The following is an 8476-nucleotide window of genomic DNA, read 5'->3' as shown; positions in this document are numbered from 1 at the left end:
TCTAAAGCCGCAAAATTTGCACCACTTTAAAAAGAAAATAGACTAATAAAAGACCTCTTTACATGGAGTATAAGACAAAAGAACAATAGAAATGTAGCGCTCTTGCTCCCTCTAATTCTTTGAGCAAGGCTCTGGGACTCTTTAATAAATAGTATTGAATTTTTAATTAGCCTATCCCAACCGCAGATTTATTAAGATAAAATAGAAACAGGAAAAACACATGCCCATTAAATATTTCACAACATATAATAAATACCAAAAGTAGGGATTAATAATGCTTTATATCAAACTTATTATTTTCTTTTTGAATTAACCAAACATAAAAAAATCACTGTTTAGACAATCAAAGATTTAGGTAAGGTAAAAAAAAAAAACACTCACAAAATGTGGACCCACTGTAATAAAATAAAACAAAATAAACCCTGAAAAAGCCGGCATATAAAAATAAAACAAGTACAGGCCTGTATTTCAGGGTGTTCTCCTTCCCTCACTTCCACACTGATGGAAAATGGCGGATCTCCGTGGTGCATTCAAGGTCCAAACTCTCCACGTGGTGTTAGCTCCTCCAACGGTGAAAATCCTCTCTCCGACAGCAGCAGTCCACTTCACACCACACCAGCCTAGTTTCTCCTCTCGTTTCCCGAGCAGGACAGGTGGATGGCTGATTGACGCCGTAGCACTGAATCACTCTGCTGGACAAGCTAAGCTAAATGCTAACAGGCTAATGTTCATCCGTCGGTCTGACGTACAACTCTCACACAGAGTCCGCTCAGTAGACTGTGTCTGGTTGACAATCTCACGTCCTCTTCTGTGTGGCTGGTCCTCTAAAACATGAACTCTGAACATGGACTTCCTTTTTTCTTTTCTCTCTCAACTTTATCTGCTCTGTCTCCTTTTCTTTCTCTTCTTTCTCCATTCCTCTTCTTCTCTCTACACCTTCCGTGGCTCTTCATTTCCTCCACAGCACCTCCTCTGGTCACTTTTGGTCACTACACATATACTCTTCAAACCAAACAAAACATATTCTTCGCCTTATACAATTGGTTTAGTTTACATACAAAAATAAACATTCCTTTTCAAGTAACAGAAAAATACACGTTTTCAAATGTTCAGAGATTAATAAAACAAATAACCTCCTTAATCAGTGAACATCTTCTAACATTTATTAACACCCAAGCTTTTTTTTTACTGGGCTACAGAAACTTTGGACAGTTTAGAATCCTTAAATCTGTTAAAGTAAAAGTACCACAAGTATTAAAAAACTGTGATAGCAAATAAAATGATCTTTAAACTTTTGTTCCTAATGTATGTAATTGTGATCCGTCTATGTACAACAATGATAATACCTAATGCATTAATCTGACAAACTATAGTTATTAATCATGTTCCAAATGATATGAACCCAGAAAAGGTAGTGTCATCATCTCCTCCAACCAAACCTTATCCCCCAAAATAATACTCATATAAAGTACATATTGAAAATACTAGTTAATTACAGTGTTTAAGTGGATTAAATTAAAGCAGAATTAAGTGTTTACAAGATAGAGGAATTATTTAATTCAGAAATAAAATTGGAATAAACCAGCCACCTAATTCAGATTTAGGTTTAATTTGGAATTCAGTTTGCATTAGGAATTAAATGTTTACAAGGTGAGTCTAAAGAGGATTTAACTTTTATTCTGAATTAAAGAGGAATTAAAGCTCAAATGTAAACGTGGCCAGTGACAAAAAAAAAAAAAAAAAAAACTAAGCTGATTGAATAAATAAAAGTACTGAGTAATAATGACATCAGTGGAAATGTAAAATTATCCCCTAAAATAATACTCAAGTAAAATTTCAGTACATTAACTAAATTTGTTCACTCTGTATGTATACATGTACAACATAGGAAACAGTTTGTTGACATTACTTGAAAGTGAACGGTTGCCGTGGCAGCAAGATGAAAGAGCCTCAAACATAACTAAATCTTCAGTTGCTTTTCTCACTGCAAGTGGAGAAGTAGCAAAAACTCTCTCTGAGTAACTTTGTAACAAAAAGTAAAACAAACATTTTTGTGAAGTTTGAAAGGTTAAATAGTAAAGACCTGAGTGAGGAATGGCTGCTACAGGTAAGACACAATTTACAGACATAATATGAGGATTCATTTTAATCTGCTAGGATGAAAGAACACTGTAGTTATTGAAGGAATCACTAGATTTTATTTCAATAAATAAATAGATAAAAGTATTGATTATCCTTAGAAAATACATTATATTTTAAAACTATTTTCCTTCAAAACTAAGTTTAATATCTTATGTAGATGATAGTGTTTGAAGCAGTTTGAGAGCTTTCAGAGCCAAAGGTGTGTGTGTGTAATACATAAAATAAGGGTGTTTGACTTCAATATTTACAGAATAGATGTGATTTATCAGGAGGAGCTTCAGACTATTTATTATTACTTAATATGTTTTTACTGTAAAAAGTAACATGGCTCATACTGTGAGTGTACCAACAGAAAATGAGGATGTCCTACACATGCAGTCAATGCAGAGACAGGACTTCACATATGAATCAGATTTACAGGCCTACTATTTTTATTTGAACCCAAACTTTAGAAGTGACAGAACAAGATGTGATTTCCATGTTTGTGTGGGTCTTAGTGTTGAAATAGTGAATGCATTGATGAGTGTGACAGACTAAATGTATTATAGAACTGGGATAACCCATATGAGAATCAACTGAAACTATTTATTATCAGAAAATAAGATATTTCAAAAAACTAAGCTGACAGGAGAGAAAAAGTTCAGAGTAATAATAAGGGCATCAATAGAAATGTAGTGTGAAAAATATATATATATACTCAAGTAAAGTACATATACTTAAAAATATTAGTTAAGTATATTAACTAAATTTGTTCACACTGTATGTATACATGTACAACATAGGAAACAGTTTGTTGACATTACTTGAAAGTGAACGGTTGCCGTGGCAGCAAGATGAAAGAGAACCAAACAAAACTAAATCTTCAGTTGCTTCTCACTACAAGTGGTTCAGTAGTAAAATATCTCTGAGTGTCTTTGTATCAAAAAGTAAAACAAACATTTTTGTGAAGTTTGAAAGGTTAAATAGTAAAGACCTGAGTGAGGAATGGCTGCTACAGGTAAGACACAATTTACAGACATAATATGAGGATTCATTTTAATCTGCTAGGATGAAAGAACACTGTAGTCATTGAAGGAATCACTAGATTTCCTTAATGAAGTACAGATTATCATTAGAAAATATGTTTACTCTGGTTTTAACATATTAAAAACATTTTTCCTTGAAAAATAAGTTCAATATTATATATATATTTAAATCTGTTCATTTTAACATTTGAATTGGATAATTTGTGTGTGTGTGTGTGTGTGTGTGTGTATGTGTGTGTGTGTGTGTGTGTGTGTGCGTGTGTGTGTGTGTGTCCCAAAATCAGATGCTGAGTCAGTGTGACAATAACAACGTTTATTTAAAGGTCACATGTTACGCTAAATTAACTTTTCTGTGCTTTAAACATGATAAAGTGTTATTAGGGCTTCATACACATGTCCTAAATATAGTTTTTAATTAATTCCCTCAATCGTTAGTTAGAGGGTGATTTGCTCCTTTCTTACTACAGGGTGAGCCCAAACACCTCACTACATTTTGATGACGCGTTCCCACTTTGATGACGAATTTGACTCAGCACTGAGCTGGAGAAGCCACGCCTCCAGGAAGCTCTCTCCCATGATTGACATGTAAACAGACACGTGTTTATAAAGTAGCATGAGCTCGGCTACAGGTTTCAATATGTATTTCAATAAATTAACGGCCATTTTGAGAAAAATGGTCATAACGACCACTAGGGGAGGTTGCTGAGGTGGATCCACATCTTAAAATAATCAGTAGTGTTCATGCCATCTATGTGCCAAGTTTCATGCTTTTAACCCAAAGTGCACGATTCTACCAACAATTCTTCCTTAACCGCCCACTACTGGTACTGATCCAGGATCTGTGGTGGAGAACATGACCTGACTTTAATCAATAAATCTTTTTTTTTTTTTTTTTTTTTTTTTCTTCTTGCTTCTCTCGACGAGGACAGTCGCACTCTCTGTTTCTCCCTCCCTTCCTTTCTTATCTCTCCCAGCTGCTGCTTTGTCTGGTCTTGTGAAACTAACAAGAGCCTCTCTCTGTAACTCATCCAAAACCGGAATAATGGAATTAATTAGTTGGTCTCTCAGTGCTATCCATCAGATTTTTTCGACGAAAAGAACCGGGGGTGGTGAACCCGCATGTCCAAGCGGGACGTTTGCGGCTGGATACACCCTTGACCCTTGGAACAAGTGGCGAGTTGTGTGTCTGTCCATCCTTTCCGTGGAAGACGTGGAGGACATCTACATGATTGGAATAATGATAGTAGGCATGCTGCTGATCGGAGCTGGTGGCTTCCTAATCTATCGAAAAGTCCGTACTACGCTGGCGACTGTTTTGGAAAAGCTGCCAGTGATTTCTGAAGGATGTAGCAGGGCTCTGAACACTCAGACTCATGTGTTGATCGATATCAAAAGCAAGCAAGAGCTGCTTTTGGATCGTCTACGCGTTATGGATAACAACTGGGAGAAGTTGGAGACCCGGCTTGGAAGTGGAAACTAGGCCATTCATTGGATTACAGCAGAGAGACCCAGGACAGAAGGCTATTGGAAATTGACATAGCCTGTATCAAATCACATTGCTTATCTCCCTTTCGGCTCCCCAGCTGCCAAGGCTAAAGCCAAGGTTGTCTCATCTCTTATCACCAGGAAGTGTCTGCAGATGGCGGCTCTTACCCCCACTCCCTCCCCCCGCTCCTTCCCTACATTCCCACCTGGAACTGTTGATGCTGAACTTTTCCACACGTCATCTGGTTGTCAGTAACGCAGCTACAGGTCCTCAACTTCAAATGCCTCGTTGGCCATCTTTCCCCACCTCCCATCCACAGCTGCTTGGAGGCGTGGTTGCAGCGCCCATTGGCAGCACGCCCATGTCCCCAAACGGCTGGAATCCTGCTGTTCTTCCCACCTGACCCCCTCCCCCAGCCAACCTCCCACCCAACCCTTCCCACATGCCTTGTCTCGAGTTGTTTGACTGTGTCATGCTTACATTTATGTTTGCAGAGGCGGTTTTTTTTTCCTGGTTTCACACTGTTTTCTCTGTTTAGGGAAATCAGTTTCAAACTGGCAGTTTTTTTTTTCCCCTCACCCCTCCTCTCCTCCTGTTGTTGATCCCTTTTTCACCTAAATATGTGGGCGCCGCAAAAGTCTGCCCCGGTGTGTTGATGTGTCTTCTTTCACTGCAACTACCAAGTCAAATTCCTCGTATTGTTCTAAACTGTACCTGGTCAATAAAGCTGATTCTGATTCTGATTCTGATTCTGATAAGTTCAGGGATATTTTGTTTTCTGTTTTATTCACACAAATGATTCATTTTTTTTTAAAATTTCATTTATTTAGAAATATTCTAGAAATATATTACAAATACATTTAAACAAAAAACATTTTTTTTTATTTTATATGTAATATAAAGATGTATGAGAGCAGCATTAATATCAACATATTTCCCCTCAGGGATCAATAGTTTACTGAATCTGATCAGGTTTATTGATTAAGTTTGATCAACTTAATTTAAATTAAGCTAATTTAAATGATCCTGATGACATCATTCCAGACTATAATGATTAAACAAAAACAAATACATCAGTTATTTCACCACTAGAGGGCAGAATATTGTACAGTATTAGAAGCTATCAAGTTATCATGAACCTATGATGTTTCAGACTCTACAATCCCTGTCATCGTTGGTCTCGTCCACAACAACAGAACAACTGCAGCTCTTCACCAGAAATGGCCGTAGCTTCACAGACACATAAACGTTACGTGGGAACTGGTCTGCTCAGTATTTTGGTAGTTTAGACGTGTTTCAGGTGGACGCTTCAACATGTTGTTTAGCTCAGGACCAGGAGGGGTGCTGGGGTGCACCAAATGAACGGTCCCCTTTAACATTTCCCTTTACCTCACGATGACAGCGTTTCATTCACATTATGTCACTTTCTGCATTTAACAGTGGATTTTATTTTTATTGGTTGATTCTGTCATTCTGTCTATGATTCTATTAACACAGATATTATAGGACCATAATTAGCCAATCATGAGCTCATTACAAGTTGTTCATTAATCCTGTAAGAACAAAGTCAAACCTCAAAGTCAAACTGTTTCCACTGAAGACCTTCATTTACAAATCCATGGGAATTTAAATTATTCAGCCACAAAATCTAAATATTTTCCTCCACATCATGTGATCTCTGAACAAAATGATCATTTTAGTCAATTTCAAAGTGATGACACTGCAAAGGATGAATGAATATTTCTAGATCCTTCATGTTCATTCTGTCTCTTCTATCCTTCAGGTGGAGCTGATTCTATGCTGATGTTACAGGTGAATGGAGGATTGTGGAACCACTCAGCCGTGACAGCAAATATGGTGAGAAATGAGTGGATTGAAGTTTGGTTGCTGACGTCCATGTGGATGTGGATGAACAGCCACTGTTCTTTCTAGGAACACATTTAGAAACAAATGTTTGTTTGGTTCCTTCTCTGTGTTTAATCTCTAACTGTTCTACAGGACTCTGGAAGCCAGAACAAAGTGACACCTCAACGTTCTCAGGACGATGAAGCTCAGCCACAACAAAGAAACAAATCTAAGAGAAAAACTTCAGAGCAAAGAGTTCAACAGCAGAGCCAAGCTGGAGTTAAAGCTAAACATACATGTGATCAGTGTGGGAAGGCCTTTACCAGGAAATCAAACCTCAATAGACATCAAAGAATCCATTCTGGAGAAAAGCCATTTAGCTGTGACCAGTGTGGAAAGGCTTATGCCCAGAAATCAACCATCACTATACATCAAAGAATCCATTCTGGAGAAAAGCCATTTAGCTGTGACCAGTGTGGAAAGGCTTATGCCCAGAAATCAACCCTCACTATACATCAAAGAATCCATTCTGGAGAAAAACTCTTCATCTGTGACGAGTGTGGAAAAGCTTTTGCTCAGAAAGTGAACCTGAAGAACCATCAGCTTGTTCACAGTGGAGAGAAACCTCACATGTGTGATGAATGTGGAAAGACTTTTAGTCAATCTGGAGCCCTCAGTCAACATGTTCTCATTCATCGTGGAATCAAAGCTCACAGATGTGAACAGTGTGGAAAGACTTTCACACATAGATCAAATTTAACTCTGCACATGCAGACTCACTCCAGAACAGAGTTGTATCACTGTGACCACTGTGGGAAAAGATATAAACATAAACAAACCCTCATCATCCACCTGAGATCTCACACTGGACATGAAGTGTGTCCCTGTGACCAGTGTGACAAAGTTTTTATAACATATCACCAGTTAAAACAACACCAAACCAGTCACTCATCAGAAAGACCTCATAAATGTGACACATGTGGAAAATCTTACAAGAGGAAATCTGACCTTAATCTCCACCAACAAGTTCATGAGAAGAATGTTTTCTGATGTGATGAGTGTGGGAAGACCTTCAGCACTTCATCTGTTCTCCACTCACATCTCTGTGTGGATGGAGACATGGAGCAGGAATCATCTTCAGATCCCAGCGACACACGGATGGTGACGACACCTTCTGGTTCCAGTGTTGGACTGAAGAACCCAGAGATCAGGCTGCACAGGATTCCAACATAAACCTGCTGTCAGCTGGAAAATGGACACCAACAGTTCAGGAAGTTGTTGATCTGGTCTGGTTAAATAAATAAATGTGACACATTGATTCCAGTGCTCTTTGTTTTTTTTTTACACGGTGATTTTCTTCATTTGAATAATCACTGAAAAAGTACAAATATCAGGTAATTTAAAAAAGAAAATATCAAGAAAATCTCTATTTTTAATTTTCCATTTTAAACTACATTATAATTGTCATGTATTTGTTTGAGATGTGCTCTTGTATTAATATGTACTTTAAGATTTAAAGTAGCAGTTAATGTAGTCTACCATCAAGTATCTTTATTTGTTCTGGTTTGCAGACCGGACATTTCAAAAGGTCAGTCAAAATAATAACAGAAGATACTTATTTAATCACTTTATGAAAATAAAAAAACAGTAGTATATATTGAATTATTTCAAAGTGTAATAAATGCAGCTTTTTAAAAAGGAAAATAATTTACTATAATGTACATTATACTGTTGTCATGTTTGTACTCACCTTCAAAAATTAAGAATTAAAAAAACTAAACTTAGACTTTAGATAAACATATTAGAAAAAGACCATTTAAGAATTACATATTTTATTGTGTAATATCCCTTCATGCACCATTATCTTCCCTCTTTCTCACTGTACTGTGTACAGGACCATGTGTGTGTAAATATCTCCGATTGTTTATTACCCTGTTTATTTATCTACTGCTGCTAAAACACTGCACATTTCCTCTTT

Source organism: Gouania willdenowi, unplaced genomic scaffold, assembly GCF_900634775.1.
Source record: "Gouania willdenowi unplaced genomic scaffold, fGouWil2.1 scaffold_154_arrow_ctg1, whole genome shotgun sequence".
In the NCBI taxonomy this organism is placed as follows: Eukaryota; Metazoa; Chordata; class Actinopteri; order Blenniiformes; family Gobiesocidae; genus Gouania; species Gouania willdenowi.
The sequence above is the reverse complement of the archived record's forward strand: the minus strand, read 5'-3'. Positions refer to the sequence as shown.